The sequence below is a fragment of the Phyllobates terribilis genome, unplaced genomic scaffold (assembly GCF_046119375.1).
Source record: "Phyllobates terribilis strain yellow unplaced genomic scaffold, ASM4611937v1 Scaffold_488__1_contigs__length_1352022, whole genome shotgun sequence".
NCBI lineage: Eukaryota > Metazoa > Chordata > Amphibia > Anura > Dendrobatidae > Phyllobates > Phyllobates terribilis.
Genome location: NW_027363248.1, coordinates 1,332,048 through 1,352,023, shown reverse-complemented (window position 1 = coordinate 1,352,023; position 19,976 = coordinate 1,332,048). Strand labels below are relative to the sequence as shown.

General features: G+C 44.8%; 9 non-coding genes and 2 pseudogenes across 9 annotated transcripts; all 11 read left to right on the top strand.

Annotated features, from left to right (window-relative positions):
* On the top strand, window positions 1-133 carry LOC141230009 (U2 spliceosomal RNA; annotated as a pseudogene; the record flags this gene model as incomplete).
* A 1,109-nt stretch (window positions 134-1,242) lies between these two features.
* Window positions 1,243-1,433, top strand: LOC141229913 (U2 spliceosomal RNA). The gene has a single exon (XR_012296530.1). It is a non-coding gene; the product is annotated as a U2 spliceosomal RNA (small nuclear RNA).
* Window positions 1,434-2,542: 1,109 nt separating this feature from the next.
* LOC141229892 (U2 spliceosomal RNA) lies at window positions 2,543-2,733 on the top strand. Its single transcript, XR_012296511.1, has one exon. It is a non-coding gene; the product is annotated as a U2 spliceosomal RNA (small nuclear RNA).
* A 1,109-nt stretch (window positions 2,734-3,842) lies between these two features.
* Window positions 3,843-4,033, top strand: LOC141229891 (U2 spliceosomal RNA). The gene has a single exon (XR_012296510.1). It is a non-coding gene; the product is annotated as a U2 spliceosomal RNA (small nuclear RNA).
* A 1,109-nt stretch (window positions 4,034-5,142) lies between these two features.
* On the top strand, window positions 5,143-5,333 carry LOC141229890 (U2 spliceosomal RNA). The gene has a single exon (XR_012296509.1). It is a non-coding gene; the product is annotated as a U2 spliceosomal RNA (small nuclear RNA).
* A 1,109-nt stretch (window positions 5,334-6,442) lies between these two features.
* LOC141229889 (U2 spliceosomal RNA) lies at window positions 6,443-6,633 on the top strand. Its single transcript, XR_012296508.1, has one exon. It is a non-coding gene; the product is annotated as a U2 spliceosomal RNA (small nuclear RNA).
* A 1,109-nt stretch (window positions 6,634-7,742) lies between these two features.
* LOC141229888 (U2 spliceosomal RNA) lies at window positions 7,743-7,933 on the top strand. The gene has a single exon (XR_012296507.1). It is a non-coding gene; the product is annotated as a U2 spliceosomal RNA (small nuclear RNA).
* Window positions 7,934-14,035: 6,102 nt separating this feature from the next.
* On the top strand, window positions 14,036-14,214 carry LOC141230003 (U2 spliceosomal RNA; annotated as a pseudogene).
* Window positions 14,215-15,323: 1,109 nt separating this feature from the next.
* Window positions 15,324-15,514, top strand: LOC141229887 (U2 spliceosomal RNA). The gene has a single exon (XR_012296506.1). It is a non-coding gene; the product is annotated as a U2 spliceosomal RNA (small nuclear RNA).
* Window positions 15,515-16,623: 1,109 nt separating this feature from the next.
* On the top strand, window positions 16,624-16,814 carry LOC141229940 (U2 spliceosomal RNA). The gene has a single exon (XR_012296557.1). It is a non-coding gene; the product is annotated as a U2 spliceosomal RNA (small nuclear RNA).
* A 1,109-nt stretch (window positions 16,815-17,923) lies between these two features.
* Window positions 17,924-18,114, top strand: LOC141229900 (U2 spliceosomal RNA). The gene has a single exon (XR_012296518.1). It is a non-coding gene; the product is annotated as a U2 spliceosomal RNA (small nuclear RNA).
* Window positions 18,115-19,976: the final 1,862 nt, after the last annotated feature.

Here is a 19,976-nt window from a genome sequence, read left to right as displayed (position 1 = left end):
ATCTGATACGTCCCCTATCTGGGGACCATATATTAAATGGATTTTTAGAACAGGGAGATGGAAAAAGAGCTTGCTCTGTCCACTCCACGCATTGACCTGGTATTGAAGTATCTCCAGGACCGGTGCACCCCTTCTTTAATGCAGTTTCTAAAATCAGAAAGTATTGAATTCAATGTTTTTTGTTCATTTTGCTTGTTTGTCGGATTTTGGGATGGACTCTTTGGCTTTGCTTTTCTTCTCCTCATTGGATTTTTCATGTTCAAAGTTGCAGAAGCCAGATGACAAGCTCATTTTGGTTCAACTTCAGCAACTGTGCATTGCATTGCCATGTAATGTAACGCAATGCTATCTTTCTAGCTCTCCCTCTTTACTTCCTTTTGGATAAACAGACATATTAGGCAAGCATTTTGGAGCTGTCACCTAAATAACTACAGGTGGTGAGATAAGCTGCACAATATAATTGACCTTTCAGTATATTGTTGCACACACACCATCTATTTAGCAAATGCCCTTGTTATCAACAGCAGCCTTTTAAACTCACCTGAGCTAACAGGTATGTGCGCTGGTTACTCTGCTGCGCTTAAAATTTCTTTTTTGGTTTGCTACAATGCCTTTTCTGAAACGTTGTCTCCCTCTGCTGGAACACTTACTTCTTTCAATTAATGCCTGCAGACTATAAAAGAGAACCCAACCCAAAAAGTTTGGTTGATTAGTCTGTGGCATTCTGTTAAACTGTTGCTTATGGCGGTCTCTGTGAGCTTCTCAGCGACATTCAGCCAGCCAGGTATCCTGCCTGCAGTAGATGGAATGTGGCAATGGAACGCTGGCTGCGCGTGTCATAATAGGCTCTGAGCCTTTATATACCTGCGCAAAGCAGCAGCCACCTTCAGTCTGCTGCTGGACAGCCAGCAGCAGCAGGAGAGGTAAGTAATCAGCAGCCCTCCTGCTAAGGGTAGACAGCTGCTCGTTCCACCCCACCCCCCGCCTTAATTGGTTCTCCTCCCTTCCAACGGTGTTGAGGCGGGTGGGAACAGCAGGGGGTGAGGGTGCTGTGTTTAAAGAGGTGGAGTTATGCAGATCTAAAACGCGTGGATTGCAGCAGCAGCAAGCCGAAAAGTGCAGGCATGTAAGGGATCTAGAGGTTGACAACATGTCTTCTTAACGGGAGTCCAGGAGCTCATCTCCACAAATGGACTCTTCAGGATCCTTGGGTGGCTCCGTAGTTCGAAACCAATTCTGGTTATCGCTTCTCGGCCTTTTGGCTAAGATCAAGTGTAGTATCTGTTCTTATCAGTTTAATATCTGATACGTCCCCTATCTGGGGACCATATATTAAATGGATTTTTAGAACAGGGAGATGGAAAAAGAGCTTGCTCTGTCCACTTCACGCATTGACCTGGTATTGCAGTATCTCCAGGACCGGTGCACCCCTTCTTTAATGCAGTTTCTAAAATCAGAAAGTATTGAATTCAATGTTTTTTGTTCATTTTGCTTGTTTGTCGGATTTTGGGATGGACTCTTTGGCTTTGCTTTTCTTCTCCTCATTGGATTTTTCATGTTCAAAGTTGCAGAAGCCAGATGACAAGCTCATTTTGGTTCAACTTCAGCAACTGTGCATTGCATTGCCATGTAATGTAACGCAATGCTATCTTTCTAGCTCTCCCTCTTTACTTCCTTTTGGATAAACAGACATATTAGGCAAGCATTTTGGAGCTTTCACCTAAATAACTACAGGTGGTGAGATAAGCTGCACAATATAATTGACCTTTCAGTATATTGTTGCACACACACCATCTATTTAGCAAATGCCCTTGTTATCAACAGCAGCCTTTTAAACTCACCTGAGCTAACAGGTATGTGCGCTGGTTACTCTGCTGCGCTTAAAATTTCTTTTTTGGTTTGCTACAATGCCTTTTCTGAAACGTTGTCTCCCTCTGCTGGAACACTGACTTCTTTCAATTAATGCCTGCAGACTATAATAGAGAACCCAACCCAAAAAGTTTGGTTGATTAGTCTGTGGCATTCTGTTAAACTGTTGCTTATGGCGGTCTCTGTGAGCTTCTCAGCGACATTCAGCCAGCCAGGTATCCTGCCTGCAGTAGATGGAATGTGGCAATGGAACGCTGGCTGCGCGTGTCATAATAGGCTCTGAGCCTTTATATACCTGCGCACAGCAGCAGCCACCTTCAGTCTGCTGCTGGACAGCCAGCAGCAGCAGGAGAGGTAAGTAATCAGCAGCCCTCCTGCTAAGGGTAGACAGCTGCTCGTTCCACCCCACCCCCCGCCTTAATTGGTTCTCCTCCCTTCCAACGGTGTTGAGGCGGGTGGGAACAGCAGGGGGTGAGGGTGCTGTGTTTAAAGAGGTGGAGTTATGCAGATCTAAAACGCGTGGATTGCAGCAGCAGCAAGCCGAAAAGTGCAGGCATGTAAGGGATCTAGAGGTTGACAACATGTCTTCTTAACGGGAGTCCAGGAGCTCATCTCCACAAATGGACTCTTCAGGATCCTTGGGTGGCTCCGTAGTTCGAAACCAATTCTGGTTATCGCTTCTCGGCCTTTTGGCTAAGATCAAGTGTAGTATCTGTTCTTATCAGTTTAATATCTGATACGTCCCCTATCTGGGGACCATATATTAAATGGATTTTTAGAACAGGGAGATGGAAAAAGAGCTTGCTCTGTCCACTCCACGCATTGACCTGGTATTGCAGTATCTCCAGGACCGGTGCACCCCTTCTTTAATGCAGTTTCTAAAATCAGAAAGTATTGAATTCAATGTTTTTTGTTCATTTTGCTTGTTTGTCGGATTTTGGGATGGACTCTTTGGCTTTGCTATTCTTCTCCTCATTGGATTTTTCATGTTCAAAGTTGCAGAAGCCAGATGACAAGCTCATTTTGGTTCAACTTCAGCAACTGTGCATTGCATTGCCATGTAATGTAACGCAATGCTATCTTTCTAGCTCTCCCTCTTTACTTCCTTTTGGATAAACAGACATATTAGGCAAGCATTTTGGAGCTTTCACCTAAATAACTACAGGTGGTGAGATAAGCTGCACAATATAATTGACCTTTCAGTATATTGTTGCACACACACCATCTATTTAGCAAATGCCCTTGTTATCAACAGCAGCCTTTTAAACTCACCTGAGCTAACAGGTATGTGCGCTGGTTACTCTGCTGCGCTTAAAATTTCTTTTTTGGTTTGCTACAATGCCTTTTCTGAAACGTTGTCTCCCTCTGCTGGAACACTGACTTCTTTCAATTAATGCCTGCAGACTATAAAAGAGAACCCAACCCAAAAAGTTTGGTTGATTAGTCTGTGGCATTCTGTTAAACTGTTGCTTATGGCGGTCTCTGTGAGCTTCTCAGCGACATTCAGCCAGCCAGGTATCCTGCCTGCAGCAGATGGAATGTGGCAATGGAACGCTGGCTGCGCGTGTCATAATAGGCTCTGAGCCTTTATATACCTGCGCACAGCAGCAGCCACCTTCAGTCTGCTGCTGGACAGCCAGCAGCAGCAGGAGAGGTAAGTAATCAGCAGCCCTCCTGCTAAGGGTAGACAGCTGCTCGTTCCACCCCACCCCCCGCCTTAATTGGTTCTCCTCCCTTCCAACGGTGTTGAGGCGGGTGGGAACAGCAGGGGGTGAGGGTGCTGTGTTTAAAGAGGTGGAGTTATGCAGATCTAAAACGCGTGGATTGCAGCAGCAGCAAGCCGAAAAGTGCAGGCATGTAAGGGATCTAGAGGTTGACAACATGTCTTCTTAACGGGAGTCCAGGAGCTCATCTCCACAAATGGACTCTTCAGGATCCTTGGGTGGCTCCGTAGTTCGAAACCAATTCTGGTTATCGCTTCTCGGCCTTTTGGCTAAGATCAAGTGTAGTATCTGTTCTTATCAGTTTAATATCTGATACGTCCCCTATCTGGGGACCATATATTAAATGGATTTTTAGAACAGGGAGATGGAAAAAGAGCTTGCTCTGTCCACTCCACGCATTGACCTGGTATTGCAGTATCTCCAGGACCGGTGCACCCCTTCTTTAATGCAGTTTCTAAAATCAGAAAGTATTGAATTCAATGTTTTTTGTTCATTTTGCTTGTTTGTCGGATTTTGGGATGGACTCTTTGGCTTTGCTATTCTTCTCCTCATTGGATTTTTCATGTTCAAAGTTGCAGAAGCCAGATGACAAGCTCATTTTGGTTCAACTTCAGCAACTGTGCATTGCATTGCCATGTAATGTAACGCAATGCTATCTTTCTAGCTCTCCCTCTTTACTTCCTTTTGGATAAACAGACATATTAGGCAAGCATTTTGGAGCTTTCACCTAAATAACTACAGGTGGTGAGATAAGCTGCACAATATAATTGACCTTTCAGTATATTGTTGCACACACACCATCTATTTAGCAAATGCCCTTGTTATCAACAGCAGCCTTTTAAACTCACCTGAGCTAACAGGTATGTGCGCTGGTTACTCTGCTGCGCTTAAAATTTCTTTTTTGGTTTGCTACAATGCCTTTTCTGAAACGTTGTCTCCCTCTGCTGGAACACTGACTTCTTTCAATTAATGCCTGCAGACTATAAAAGAGAACCCAACCCAAAAAGTTTGGTTGATTAGTCTGTGGCATTCTGTTAAACTGTTGCTTATGGCGGTCTCTGTGAGCTTCTCAGCGACATTCAGCCAGCCAGGTATCCTGCCTGCAGCAGATGGAATGTGGCAATGGAACGCTGGCTGCGCGTGTCATAATAGGCTCTGAGCCTTTATATACCTGCGCACAGCAGCAGCCACCTTCAGTCTGCTGCTGGACAGCCAGCAGCAGCAGGAGAGGTAAGTAATCAGCAGCCCTCCTGCTAAGGGTAGACAGCTGCTCGTTCCACCCCACCCCCCGCCTTAATTGGTTCTCCTCCCTTCCAACGGTGTTGAGGCGGGTGGGAACAGCAGGGGGTGAGGGTGCTGTGTTTAAAGAGGTGGAGTTATGCAGATCTAAAACGCGTGGATTGCAGCAGCAGCAAGCCGAAAAGTGCAGGCATGTAAGGGATCTAGAGGTTGACAACATGTCTTCTTAACGGGAGTCCAGGAGCTCATCTCCACAAATGGACTCTTCAGGATCCTTGGGTGGCTCCGTAGTTCGAAACCAATTCTGGTTATCGCTTCTCGGCCTTTTGGCTAAGATCAAGTGTAGTATCTGTTCTTATCAGTTTAATATCTGATACGTCCCCTATCTGGGGACCATATATTAAATGGATTTTTAGAACAGGGAGATGGAAAAAGAGCTTGCTCTGTCCACTCCACGCATTGACCTGGTATTGCAGTATCTCCAGGACCGGTGCACCCCTTCTTTAATGCAGTTTCTAAAATCAGAAAGTATTGAATTCAATGTTTTTTGTTCATTTTGCTTGTTTGTCGGATTTTGGGATGGACTCTTTGGCTTTGCTATTCTTCTCCTCATTGGATTTTTCATGTTCAAAGTTGCAGAAGCCAGATGACAAGCTCATTTTGGTTCAACTTCAGCAACTGTGCATTGCATTGCCATGTAATGTAACGCAATGCTATCTTTCTAGCTCTCCCTCTTTACTTCCTTTTGGATAAACAGACATATTAGGCAAGCATTTTGGAGCTTTCACCTAAATAACTACAGGTGGTGAGATAAGCTGCACAATATAATTGACCTTTCAGTATATTGTTGCACACACACCATCTATTTAGCAAATGCCCTTGTTATCAACAGCAGCCTTTTAAACTCACCTGAGCTAACAGGTATGTGCGCTGGTTACTCTGCTGCGCTTAAAATTTCTTTTTTCGTTTGCTACAATGCCTTTTCTGAGACGTTGTCTCCCTCTGCTGGAACACTGACTTCTTTCAATTAATGCCTGCAGACTATAAAAGAGAACCCAACCCAAAAAGTTTGGTTGATTAGTCTGTGGCATTCTGTTAAACTGTTGCTTATGGCGGTCTCTGTGAGCTTCTCAGCGACATTCAGCCAACCAGGTATCCTGCCTGCAGTAGATGGAATGTGGCAATGGAACGCTGGCTGCGCGTGTCATAATAGGCTCTGAGCCTTTATATACCTGCGCACAGCAGCAGCCACCTTCAGTCTGCTGCTGGACAGCCAGCAGCAGCAGGAGAGGTAAGTAATCAGCAGCCCTCCTGCTAAGGGTAGACAGCTGCTCGTTCCACCCCACCCCCCGCCTTAATTGGTTCTCCTCCCTTCCAACGGTGTTGAGGCGGGTGGGAACAGCAGGGGGTGAGGGTGCTGTGTTTAAAGAGGTGGAGTTATGCAGATCTAAAACGCGTGGATTGCAGCAGCAGCAAGCCGAAAAGTGCAGGCATGTAAGGGATCTAGAGGTTGACAACATGTCTTCTTAACGGGAGTCCAGGAGCTCATCTCCACAAATGGACTCTTCAGGATCCTTGGGTGGCTCCGTAGTTCGAAACCAATTCTGGTTATCGCTTCTCGGCCTTTTGGCTAAGATCAAGTGTAGTATCTGTTCTTATCAGTTTAATATCTGATACGTCCCCTATCTGGGGACCATATATTAAATGGATTTTTAGAACAGGGAGATGGAAAAAGAGCTTGCTCTGTCCACTCCACGCATTGACCTGGTATTGCAGTATCTCCAGGACCGGTGCACCCCTTCTTTAATGCAGTTTCTAAAATCAGAAAGTATTGAATTCAATGTTTTTTGTTCATTTTGCTTGTTTGTCGGATTTTGGGATGGACTCTTTGGCTTTGCTATTCTTCTCCTCATTGGATTTTTCATGTTCAAAGTTGCAGAAGCCAGATGACAAGCTCATTTTGGTTCAACTTCAGCAACTGTGCATTGCATTGCCATGTAATGTAACGCAATGCTATCTTTCTAGCTCTCCCTCTTTACTTCCTTTTGGATAAACAGACATATTAGGCAAGCATTTTGGAGCTTTCACCTAAATAACTACAGGTGGTGAGATAAGCTGCACAATATAATTGACCTTTCAGTATATTGTTGCACACACACCATCTATTTAGCAAATGCCCTTGTTATCAACAGCAGCCTTTTAAACTCACCTGAGCTAACAGGTATGTGCGCTGGTTACTCTGCTGCGCTTAAAATTTCTTTTTTGGTTTGCTACAATGCCTTTTCTGAAAAGTTGTCTCCCTCTGCTGGAACACTGACTTCTTTCAATTAATGCCTGCAGACTATAAAAGAGAACCCAACCCAAAAAGTTTGGTTGATTAGTCTGTGGCATTCTGTTAAACTGTTGCTTATGGCGGTCTCTGTGAGCTTCTCAGCGACATTCAGCCAGCCAGGTATCCTGCCTGCAGCAGATGGAATGTGGCAATGGAACGCTGGCTGCGCGTGTCATAATAGGCTCTGAGCCTTTATATACCTGCGCACAGCAGCAGCCACCTTCAGTCTGCTGCTGGACAGCCAGCAGCAGCAGGAGAGGTAAGTAATCAGCAGCCCTCCTGCTAAGGGTAGACAGCTGCTCGTTCCACCCCACCCCCCGCCTTAATTGGTTCTCCTCCCTTCCAACGGTGTTGAGGCGGGTGGGAACAGCAGGGGGTGAGGGTGCTGTGTTTAAAGAGGTGGAGTTATGCAGATCTAAAACGCGTGGATTGCAGCAGCAGCAAGCCGAAAAGTGCAGGCATGTAAGGGATCTAGAGGTTGACAACATGTCTTCTTAACGGGAGTCCAGGAGCTCATCTCCACAAATGGACTCTTCAGGATCCTTGGGTGGCTCCGTAGTTCGAAACCAATTCTGGTTATCGCTTCTCGGCCTTTTGGCTAAGATCAAGTGTAGTATCTGTTCTTATCAGTTTAATATCTGATACGTCCCCTATCTGGGGACCATATATTAAATGGATTTTTAGAACAGGGAGATGGAAAAAGAGCTTGCTCTGTCCACTCCACGCATTGACCTGGTATTGCAGTATCTCCAGGACCGGTGCACCCCTTCTTTAATGCAGTTTCTAAAATCAGAAAGTATTGAATTCAATGTTTTTTGTTCATTTTGCTTGTTTGTCGGATTTTGGGATGGACTCTTTGGCTTTGCTTTTCTTCTCCTCATTGGATTTTTCATGTTCAAAGTTGCAGAAGCCAGATGACAAGCTCATTTTGGTTCAACTTCAGCAACTGTGCATTGCATTGCCATGTAATGTAACGCAATGCTATCTTTCTAGCTCTCCCTCTTTACTTCCTTTTGGATAAACAGACATATTAGGCAAGCATTTTGGAGCTTTCACCTAAATAACTACAGGTGGTGAGATAAGCTGCACAATATAATTGACCTTTCAGTATATTGTTGCACACACACCATCTATTTAGCAAATGCCCTTGTTATCAACAGCAGCCTTTTAAACTCACCTGAGCTAACAGGTATGTGCGCTGGTTACTCTGCTGCGCTTAAAATTTCTTTTTTGGTTTGCTACAATGCCTTTTCTGAAACGTTGTCTCCCTCTGCTGGAACACTGACTTCTTTCAATTAATGCCTGCAGACTATAAAAGAGAACCCAACCCAAAAAGTTTGGTTGATTAGTCTGTGGCATTCTGTTAAACTGTTGCTTATGGCGGTCTCTGTGAGCTTCTCAGCGACATTCAGCCAGCCAGGTATCCTGCCTGCAGTAGATGGAATGTGGCAATGGAACGCTGGCTGCGCGTGTCATAATAGGCTCTGAGCCTTTATATACCAGCGCACAGCAGCAGCCACCTTCAGTCTGCTGCTGGACAGCCAGCAGCAGCAGGAGAGGTAAGTAATCAGCAGCCCTCCTGCTAAGGGTAGACAGCTGCTCGTTCCACCCCACCCCCCGCCTTAATTGGTTCTCCTCCCTTCCAACGGTGTTGAGGCGGGTGGGAACAGCAGGGGGTGAGGGTGCTGTGTTTAAAGAGGTGGAGTTATGCAGATCTAAAACGCGTGGATTGCAGCAGCAGCAAGCCGAAAAGTGCAGGCATGTAAGGGATCTAGAGGTTGACAACATGTCTTCTTAACGGGAGTCCAGGAGCTCATCTCCACAAATGGACTCTTCAGGATCCTTGGGTGGCTCCGTAGTTCGAAACCAATTCTGGTTATCGCTTCTCGGCCTTTTGGCTCAGATCAAGTGTCTGGACATCAGGTTCCTTGAGTGCTAGCCCTCGGCCTTCCAGCATCGCCACTCCGGTGGCTTAAGCTGGATGCTGCTATAGGGGGAGAGTGAGGAGGAAACGGGAAGGCGATTTCCGTGGCTGACTATGGGAGTCAAGCTGAAATTTGCTGGGACCGGGGACCCCCGGGTCAAGAATGGATTTCGCATTGAGATTTCCGAGGAGAAGAAGGGACATTTTTCCATGTCCTACCTGGTGAATGCCATCTTCTATGAAGCATTGAAGATTAAGAAGTCGGACATTCTTTGCCTGCAGGAATTTAGAAGTCATGGAAGGTATGTGCTGGTTCTTTCTACTATGGCTGCTTGCCAAAATCTTTATAGAACCTTGAAAGGCCATACTGAGAACTCCCTCCTAGATGGACTCACTTTTACTGTCCTCTATTCAAAGGGGGATGTTCCTGTTGTTGTGTTTATGCACAATCCCTTTATCCCCCAGGAGGACATTACTGTATTCTTGAGGAGGCATTGTACTTATGTGCATTTTTCCCACAAGATCTCGAATGAAGAAGGCTTGTGGACTGGCAAATACAAGTACTTTGTTCGTTTTGCTACAGACCCCGAGGGGCCAGGGGGCATACATTATCCTCCTATGAGTTTCTCTATTGGGAGAGACACTGGTTTGTTGTACTTTCCTGATGCTCCTTTTTTCTGCAGAAGATGTAACAAGTATGGTCATGTCCAGGAGTCCTGCAGGTATCCGCCAACCTGCAGGAGGTGTAACACGTCTGGTCATATGTCGAAAGACTGCAAGAACCAGGTAAAGTGTGATGCTTGTGGTGAGGAGGGGCATGTTCTTAGGCAGTGTCAAGCTAGAACCACTCCTAAGTCTTTTGCTCAAGTGGTCGCGGAGGGGCCTGCTGTTCCTTCGACTTCTACTAGGGTTCCACAAGGTCCCCTTCCGGATGTCGGGGAGGCAACTGCTCCCCAAGAGGAAGAGGATGGCACTCAGATGGATGACATATTTGAAGATGCCCAGCTTCAGCCTCCTGCGTCAGGAGGCTTTGACATGGTGATTCCAGAGGTGATGTCACCTTTCCCTCCCCAGTTTGGTGTCCGTGGTGAGGGGGAAATGGACTTGTCCAATTCTCCTGTCATATCTTGGTGCAATACTGCTTCAGAGGAGATCGGGGGCGGTGGCCAAGGGGACTTGTCTGCTGTCCGTTTCTCTGATGAGGAGGATCCTGATGTGGTCAAGAAGAAGCCAAGGACTGAGTGTTCATCCATTGCTGCCGTGTGTGATAGCCCGGTGGACTCTCGTGCTTACCCGTCAGATGTATTTTCTCCTGACATTGTTACATTTGGCATTCAGCCAGATGGTAATAGCTTTGCTTTGCTTGATGAAGGTTGAGTTGATGTTTTCTTTCTTTTTTTTTCAGGTTATGTGTGATCCCCTTTAGTTATGCCGCATCATTCTGGATGGGACATTGTGTCCCTTAATGTTAGGCAAATTAGATCTGTTACCCGAAGAACAACAGTTCTGAATTATCTAAAGGGTTTGAGTGCAGATGTCTATTGTCTACAAGAGTGTGGGATTACTGAATCTCCAGGGGATAAGGACTGGCCTTATGGCCAGTATGTTTGGTCGGGGTCCAGCTTTAACAAAAATGATGGTGTGGGGATTTTAGTTGGTAATAAGAATATTACTATTGATAGTTACACGGTTGTGGAGGTGGGTCGCTGCATTATTGTTTTTTTGAGTTATAGGGGGTGGAAGGTTAGAATGATTAATTTATATTGTCCTACTAAAAAAGAGGAGCGGCTTGCTCTTCTTGAGAAATTGAGTTTTTTTCTCCCTGGAAAAATTCCTACAGTTTTTGTTGGTGACTGTAATTGTGTCACAGAAGGTAATGTGGACATTACGGGAAAAAAGTTATCTCAACTTATTTCTGATTTTTCTTTCTTAGACGCTGCAATACTTGAGTATGGCATTCCACCACCGCCTACATATTATGCTGACCGTGGTAATATTTCATCGAGGATAGATAGGATGTTATTTTCCAAAAATATGGTTTGTTCAAGTTATGTTCAACATAAGGTACCTTTTTCTGATCATGAGTGTTTGCGTGGAGTTTTTAGTGTGAATGGGGACATGGTGTTTGGGGGTGGGGTTTGGAAATTGAATACGAGGTTGTTGGAGGATGAGGAGGTGATGAGTGAGTTGGAGAAAAGGTATGCAAGTTGGAGGTGGCGTAAGCGTGATTTTGGTAGTGTGCTTGAATGGTGGGATTGGGTGAAATTACAGTTAAAAACTTTCTTTAAAAAATGGGGCTACAAAAAAGCTGCCAGATATCGTAATAGATTTAATGACTTAAGTAGACGGATTGATTGGTTGCGTGGGTGTGTTAGGAAAGGAATGGATAAGTCTGATCAGCTTGAGGTTGCTAAGAATGAGTTAAAATGTCTTCTGGATGAAAAAGGTAAAGAGATTATTTACCGTACCAAGTTAGAGCATTTGGAAAAGAATGAAAAGTGCACCAGGTACTTTTTTAAAAAAATGAATGGAAGGAAGTTGGATTTGAGTGAAGTGGTAGGTGAAGATGGATCTAGTGTGGTTGGGAAAAATGTGTTGAATGAGGTGAATGGCTTCTATAGTAAGTTGTACGATGAGAAATGGATTGATCCTGGACTTGTGTCGCATGTATTGAGTGGTATGGAGAAGAGACTTGGTTCGGATGAATGTGATGCTTTGTGTGAGGATGTTATTTTGGATGAGGTGAGGAATGTTGTTATGAGTGCTAAAAAGAATAAGACGCCTGGGAAGGATGGGTTGCCTGTGGAGCTGTATGTGAAAGCTTGGGAGTTTTTGGGTAAGGACTTGACTGAGGTTTGTAGGTATATGTGGATGAATGGTGTTTTGTGTGACAGTATGAAAGAGGGTATAGTGGTTCTTGTGTTTAAGAAGGGTGAGAAAAAGCGTTTGGAGAACTGGAGACCCATATCATTGCTTAACGCTGATTATAAGGTCTACAGTAAATTGTTAGCAAATCGTATGCGTGAGGTGATTGGTAGGGTTGTGGAGGATGACCAAGTGTGTGCCGTGCCTGGTCGGAGTATAAGTGATAATTTGTTATTGTTAAGGGATATGCTTGGGGATTGTAAGACTAGAAAGCAGAAGTGTATGGTGTTAGCAATTGATTTCGAAAAGGCTTTTGATAGAGTTTCGCATGTGTTTCTGTTTAAAGTATTGGAGAGGATGGGTTTCCCTAGGGTTTTTCTGAATGGAGTTAAGTCTTTATATGATTATGTGTCAAGTGAGTTTTTAGTGAATGGATGGTTGTCTAACAAAGTGATGATTAGGTCTGGTGTAAGACAGGGGTGCCCTATGTCCCCTGTCTTGTTTGTATGTGTGATTGAGCCTTTGCTGTGTTTAGTGAGACGTGAGAAAATGATGAGAGGATTGTTAGTGCCTGGGAGTGGTGGTAAGCATGTGAAGGTGTTAGGTTACATGGATGATGTTGTGATGGTGAGTGAAAGTATGGCTTCAATAAGTAGGGTGAGGTTGCTTTTGGATTTTTTCTGTGGTGCATCAGGTTTTAGAGTTAACTGGACTAAGTGTAGTTTCAAATGCTTTGGAGATGACAGTATTCGTATGGAAGGTGTTAAGTATGAGGAGAGTGCAATTAAGATTTTAGGGGTATTTTTCAATGATGATCTGAAAGGAAATGAGAGTTGGGACGAGTGTGGTATGCGTGTTGAGCGAAAATTGAATTTTTGGAGAATGAGAGATCTTTCTTTGCGGGGCAAAGTTCTAGTTATCAAAGCAGTGATCTTACCCATTCTGCTTTTTGTGGCCATAATTTTTCCATCCCCTTTTAGGAAAGTGAAGAGAGTTGAGAAAATGATTTTTTCTTTTTTCTGGTGCAGCAAGATGGAGAAGCTGAAGAGGGAAAGCCTTTATAAGGCCTGCCAGCATGGTGGTTTGGGATTTCCTAATGTTGAGGTTTTTTTAGGGCTCCATTATATTAAGACTATTGTGGTATTGTTGGGTAAAGGTAATAAGGGTGCATGTATGGCAAGTTATTCTGCAGGATGGATGTTGTATGGGTTAGGTTGGAGAAAGAGGGATGCGAGAGTGCCTGTGTCTTTTAAGTGTCCGGTGTGGTATGAGGTGATTGAGAAGTTTGTCAAGAAGTATGATTTGCTGAGTGTGCCGGTGGATGAGTTTAGAATGACTAAGAGGGTGTATAGGAAATTGTGTGCAAATGAGGTCGAGTCTAATATTGTTGGTTTGAGAGGGAATGAGGTTGCGGATGCTTGGAGAAAGTTGGGTATGTATGGGATGTCCAACAAACAGAAGGATGTAGTGTGGATGGCGTTTCACAATATTCTTCCAGTGAGAGACGTTCAAAAGAAGAGAGGTTTGATTAGGTCGGATGTTTGTCCAAGAGATGGATGTAATGGTTGTGAGACGGTTATGCATCTGATGTGGAATTGTGATTTTGCGCAAGACGTGTGGAAATGTGTAGGGGGGTTGTGTAGGAGTTTGGCAGGAGTGACTTTTGTGGATTGGCGTGTGGTTATGTTTGGTATTGGTGCAAGTGGACGTGTAAAGGAGAGAGTTTTGTGGTTAATTATGGCTTGTGTGTTAGAAAGTTTGTGGGATGTGAGGAATCTTTGTGTATTTAAAAGGAAATCAATTACAGTAAATTAATGTATTAGGATTATTCTTTCTAGGCTATTTTTGATTTACAAGATGGATAGTAGTAGCGGTGGTGGAACAGATGCCGAGGGAATATGGAAATTTAAAAAGTGGAGGCATATTGTAAAATTTCAGTGATCTTTTGGTTTATATTAATAAGATGTTCTTCTTTCTGTAATATTAGGTTACTTTATACTTAATAAATATGGCCATGATGATGAGAAGTTTTTTTGCAACAGTTTTGGTAAATCCTACTGATTTGCTATAAAACTAACCTGAATGGTTTAAAAAAAAAAAAAAAAAAATCTGTTCTTATCAGTTTAATATCTGATACGTCCCCTGTCTGGGGATCATATATTAAATGGATTTTTAGAACAGGGAGATGGAAAAAGAGCTTGCTCTGTCCACTCCACGCATTGACCTGGTATTGCAGTATCTCCAGGACCGGTGCACCCCTTCTTTAATGCAGTTTCTAAAATCAGAAAGTATTGAATTCAATGTTTTTTGTTCATTTTGCTTGTTTGTCGGATTTTGGGATGGACTCTTTGGCTTTGCTTTTCTTCTCCTCATTGGATTTTTCATGTTCAAAGTTGCAGAAGCCAGATGACAAGCTCATTTTGGTTCAACTTCAGCAACTGTGCATTGCATTGCCATGTAATGTAACGCAATGCTATCTTTCTAGCTCTCCCTCTTTACTTCCTTTTGGATAAACAGACATATTAGGCAAGCATTTTGGAGCTTTCACCTAAATAACTACAGGTGGTGAGATAAGCTGCACAATATAATTGACCTTTCAGTATATTGTTGCACACACACCATCTATTTAGCAAATGCCCTTGTTATCAACAGCAGCCTTTTAAACTCACCTGAGCTAACAGGTATGTGCGCTGGTTACTCTGCTGCGCTTAAAATTTCTTTTTTGGTTTGCTACAATGCCTTTTCTGAAACGTTGTCTCCCTCTGCTGGAACACTGACTTCTTTCAATTAATGCCTGCAGACTATAAAAGAGAACCCAACCCAAAAAGTTTGGTTGATTAGTCTGTGGCATTCTGTTAAACTGTTGCTTATGGCGGTCTCTGTGAGCTTCTCAGCGACATTCAGCCAGCCAGGTATCCTGCCTGCAGTAGATGGAATGTGGCAATGGAACGCTGGCTGCGCGTGTCATAATAGGCTCTGAGCCTTTATATACCTGCGCACAGCAGCAGCCACCTTCAGTCTGCTGCTGGACAGCCAGCAGCAGCAGGAGAGGTAAGTAATCAGCAGCCCTCCTGCTAAGGGTAGACAGCTGCTCGTTCCACCCCACCCCCCACCTTAATTGGTTCTCCTCCCTTCCAACGGTGTTGAGGCGGGTGGGAACAGCAGGGGGTGAGGGTGCTGTGTTTAAAGAGGTGGAGTTATGCAGATCTAAAACGCGTGGATTGCAGCAGCAGCAAGCCGAAAAGTGCAGGCATGTAAGGGATCTAGAGGTTGACAACATGTCTTCTTAACGGGAGTCCAGGAGCTCATCTCCACAAATGGACTCTTCAGGATCCTTGGGTGGCTCCGTAGTTCGAAACCAATTCTGGTTATCGCTTCTCGGCCTTTTGGCTAAGATCAAGTGTAGTATCTGTTCTTATCAGTTTAATATCTGATACGTCCCCTATCTGGGGACCATATATTAAATGGATTTTTAGAACAGGGAGATGGAAAAAGAGCTTGCTCTGTCCACTCCACGCATTGACCTGGTATTGCAGTATCTCCAGGACCGGTGCACCCCTTCTTTAATGCAGTTTCTAAAATCAGAAAGTATTGAATTCAATGTTTTTTGTTCATTTTGCTTGTTTGTCGGATTTTGGGATGGACTCTTTGGCTTTGCTTTTCTTCTCCTCATTGGATTTTTCATGTTCAAAGTTGCAGAAGCCAGTTGACAAGCTCATTTTGGTTCAAATTCAGCAACTGTGCATTGCATTGCCATGTAATGTAACGCAATGCTATCTTTCTAGCTCTCCCTCTTTACTTCCTTTTGGATAAACAGACATATTAGGCAAGCATTTTGGAGCTTTCACCTAAATAACTACAGGTGGTGAGATAAGCTACACAATATAATTGACCTTTCAGTATATTGTTGCACACACACCATCTATTTAGCAAATGCCCTTGTTATCAACAGCAGCCTTTTAAACTCACCTGAGCTAACAGGTATGTGCGCTGGTTACTCTGCTGCGCTTAAAATTTCTTTTTTGGTTTGCTACAATGCCTTTTCTGAAACGTTGTCTCCCTCTGCTGGAACACTGACTTCTTTCAATTAATGCCTGCAGACTATAAAAGAGAACCCAACCCAAAAAGTTTGGTTGATTAGTCTGTGGCATTCTGTTAAACTGTTGCTTATGGCGGTCTCTGTGAGCTTCTCAGCGACATTCAGCCAGCCAGGTATCCTGCCTGCAGTAGATGGAATGTGGCAATGGAACGCTGGCTGCGCGTGTCATAATAGGCTCTGAGCCTTTATATACCTGCGCACAGCAGCAGCCACCTTCAGTCTGCTGCTGGACAGCCAGCAGCAGCAGGAGAGGTAAGTAATCAGCAGCCCTCCTGCTAAGGGTAGACAGCTGCTCGTTCCACCCCACCCCCCGCCTTAATTGGTTCTCCTCCCTTCCAACGGTGTTGAGGCGGGTGGGAACAGCAGGGGGTGAGGGTGCTGTGTTTAAAGAGGTGGAGTTATGCAGATCTAAAACGCGTGGATTGCAGCAGCAGCAAGCCGAAAAGTGCAGGCATGTAAGGGATCTAGAGGTTGACAACATGTCTTCTTAACGGGAGTCCAGGAGCTCATCTCCACAAATGGACTCTTCAGGATCCTTGGGTGGCTCCGTAGTTCGAAACCAATTCTGGTTATCGCTTCTCGGCCTTTTGACTAAGATCAAGTGTAGTATCTGTTCTTATCAGTTTAATATCTGATACGTCCCCTATCTGGGGACCATATATTAAATGGATTTTTAGAACAGGGAGATGGAAAAAGAGCTTGCTCTGTCCACTCCACGCATTGACCTGGTATTGCAGTATCTCCAGGACCGGTGCACCCCTTCTTTAATGCAGTTTCTAAAATCAGAAAGTATTGAATTCAATGTTTTTTGTTCAATGTGCTTGTTTGTCGGATTTTGGGATGGACTCTTTGGCTTTGCTTTTCTTCTCCTCATTGGATATTTCATGTTCAAAGTTGCAGAAGCCAGATGACAAGCTCATTTTGGTTCAACTTCAGCAACTGTGCATTGCATTGCCATGTAATGTAACGCAATGCTATCTTTCTAGCTCTCCCTCTTTACTTCCTTTTGGATAAACAGACATATTAGGCAAGCATTTTGGAGCTTTCACCTAAATAACTACAGGTGGTGAGATAAGCTGCACAATATAATTGACCTTTCAGTATATTGTTGCACACACACCATCTATTTAGCAAATGCCCTTGTTATCAACAGCAGCCTTTTAAACTCACCTGAGCTAACAGGTATGTGCGCTGGTTACTCTGCTGCGCTTAAAATTTCTTTTTTGGTTTGCTACAATGCCTTTTCTGAAACGTTGTCTCCCTCTGCTGGAACACTGACTTCTTTCAATTAATGCCTGCAGACTATAAAAGAGAACCCAACCCAAAAAGTTTGGTTGATTAGTCTGTGGCATTCTGTTAAACTGTTGCTTATGGCGGTCTCTGTGAGCTTCTCAGCGACATTCAGCCAGCCAGGTATCCTGCCTGCAGTAGATGGAATGTGGCAATGGAACGCTGGCTGCGCGTGTCATAATAGGCTCTGAGCCTTTATATACCTGCGCACAGCAGCAGCCACCTTCAGTCTGCTGCTGGACAGCCAGCAGCAGCAGGAGAGGTAAGTAATCAGCAGCCCTCCTGCTAAGGGTAGACAGCTGCTCGTTCCACCCCACCCCCCGCCTTAATTGGTCCTCCTCCCTTCCAACGGTGTTGAGGCGGGTGGGAACAGCAGGGGGTGAGGGTGCTGTGTTTAAAGAGGTGGAGTTATGCAGATCTAAAACGCGTGGATTGCAGCAGCAGCAAGCCGAAAAGTGCAGGCATGTAAGGGATCTAGAGGTTGACAACATGTCTTCTTAACGGGAGTCCAGGAGCTCATCTCCACAAATGGACTCTTCAGGATCCTTGGGTGGCTCCGTAGTTCGAAACCAATTCTGGTTATCGCTTCTCGGCCTTTTGGCTAAGATCAAGTGTAGTATCTGTTCTTATCAGTTTAATATCTGATACGTCCCCTATGTGGGGACCATATATTAAATGGATTTTTAGAACAGGGAGATGGAAAAAGAGCTTGCTCTGTCCACTCCACGCATTGACCTGGTATTGCAGTATCTCCAGGACCGGTGCACCCCTTCTTTAATGCAGTTTCTAAAATCAGAAAGTATTGAATTCAATGTTTTTTGTTCATTTTGCTTGTTTGTCGGATTTTGGGATGGACTCTTTAGCTTTGCTTTTCTTCTCCTCATTGGATTTTTCATGTTCAAAGTTGCAGAAGCCAGATGACAAGCTCATTTTGGTTCAACTTCAGCAACTGTGCATTGCATTGCCATGTAATGTAACGCAATGCTATCTTTCTAGCTCTCCCTCTTTACTTCCTTTTGGATAAACAGACATATTAGGCAAGCATTTTGGAGCTTTCACCTAAATAACTACAGGTGGTGAGATAAGCTGCACAATATAATTGACCTTTCAGTATATTGTTGCACACACACCATCTATTTAGCAAATGCCCTTGTTATCAACAGCAGCCTTTTAAACTCACCTGAGCTAACAGGTATGTGCGCTGGTTACTCTGCTGCGCTTAAAATTTCTTTTTTGGTTTGCTACAATGCCTTTTCTGAAACGTTGTCTCCCTCTGCTGGAACACTGACTTCTTTCAATTAATGCCTGCAGACTCTAAAAGAGAACCCAACCCAAAAAGTTTGGTTGATTAGTCTGTGGCATTCTGTTAAACTGTTGCTTATGGCGGTCTCTGTGAGCTTCTCAGCGACATTCAGCCAGCCAGGTATCCTGCCTGCAGTAGATGGAATGTGGCAATGAAACGCTGGCTGCGCGTGTCATAATAGGCTCTGAGCTTTTATATACCTGCGCACAGCAGCAGCCACCTTCAGTCTGCTGCTGGACAGCCAGCAGCAGCAGGAGAGGTAAGTAATCAGCAGGCCTCCTGCTAAGGGTAGACAGCTGCTCGTTCCACCCCACCCCCCGCCTTAATTGGTTCTCCTCCCTTCCAACGGTGTTGAGGCGGGTGGGAACAGCAGGGGGTGAGGGTGCTGTGTTTAAAGAGGTGGAGTTATGCAGATCTAAAACGCGTGGATTGCAGCAGCAGCAAGCCGAAAAGTGCAGGCATGTAAGGGATCTAGAGGTTGAAAACATGTCTTCTTAACGGGAGTCCAGGAGCTCATCTCCACAAATGGACTCTTCAGGATCCTTGGGTGGCTCCGTAGTTCGAAACCAATTCTGGTTATCGCTTCTCGGCCTTTTGGCTAGGATCAGGTGTAGTGATCTAACGGTTGCTGCCTTGGTCTCGGCTAGGAGGTGCCTGGGGTACCCGACTTGTTGGCCTTGGGGGATCGCTCTCTCTTAACGGAGGGAGCTTCACCCCCTTGCAGCTATTGGCAGGTCGGCTTAGTCCCCGGACAACGGGGAGCGATCGCGTCTTGTCTTCGGGGCGACCCGAGGAAATAAGGGCGTTTTCCTTTGCTGAGCTTTATCGCTTAGTGGGCTGTGTAAGTTCTTGGGGTACCCCTCCCTCGGTCTTGGGTTTGTTCCTGCTTTTGTGGGATTCATTCCCTTGTTACTATTGGGGGAGGGCTTAGTCCCTGAGGGCCGAAAATGCCTTTTTCTTTTGGATTTGCAGTGGGGGAGACTCCACTGCGACAGTCCATTAGAATCATGGTGGATGAATGCCAGCGCCATGAGAAGAATCTGCAGTACATCGTGCATGAGATTCTTCTTGGGTTCTTCCACCTGGAGCGAGATAAGATCCTGTGTCTTTACGATCAGGAATTCCGTGGGCGATATACCATTTCCTTTATGGCTAAATCATGCTGTGATAATATCCATGCAGCACTGATGGTTGCGGACAAGGACGATGAGAGACTGAACGGGCTGAGCTTTGACTTCCTGTACGGTGAAGAGGAAGTACCCTTGGTGATCTTCATGTACAGCCCATTCGTCTCTGAGGGCGATATCGAAACCTTTTTGAAGCGTTACTGC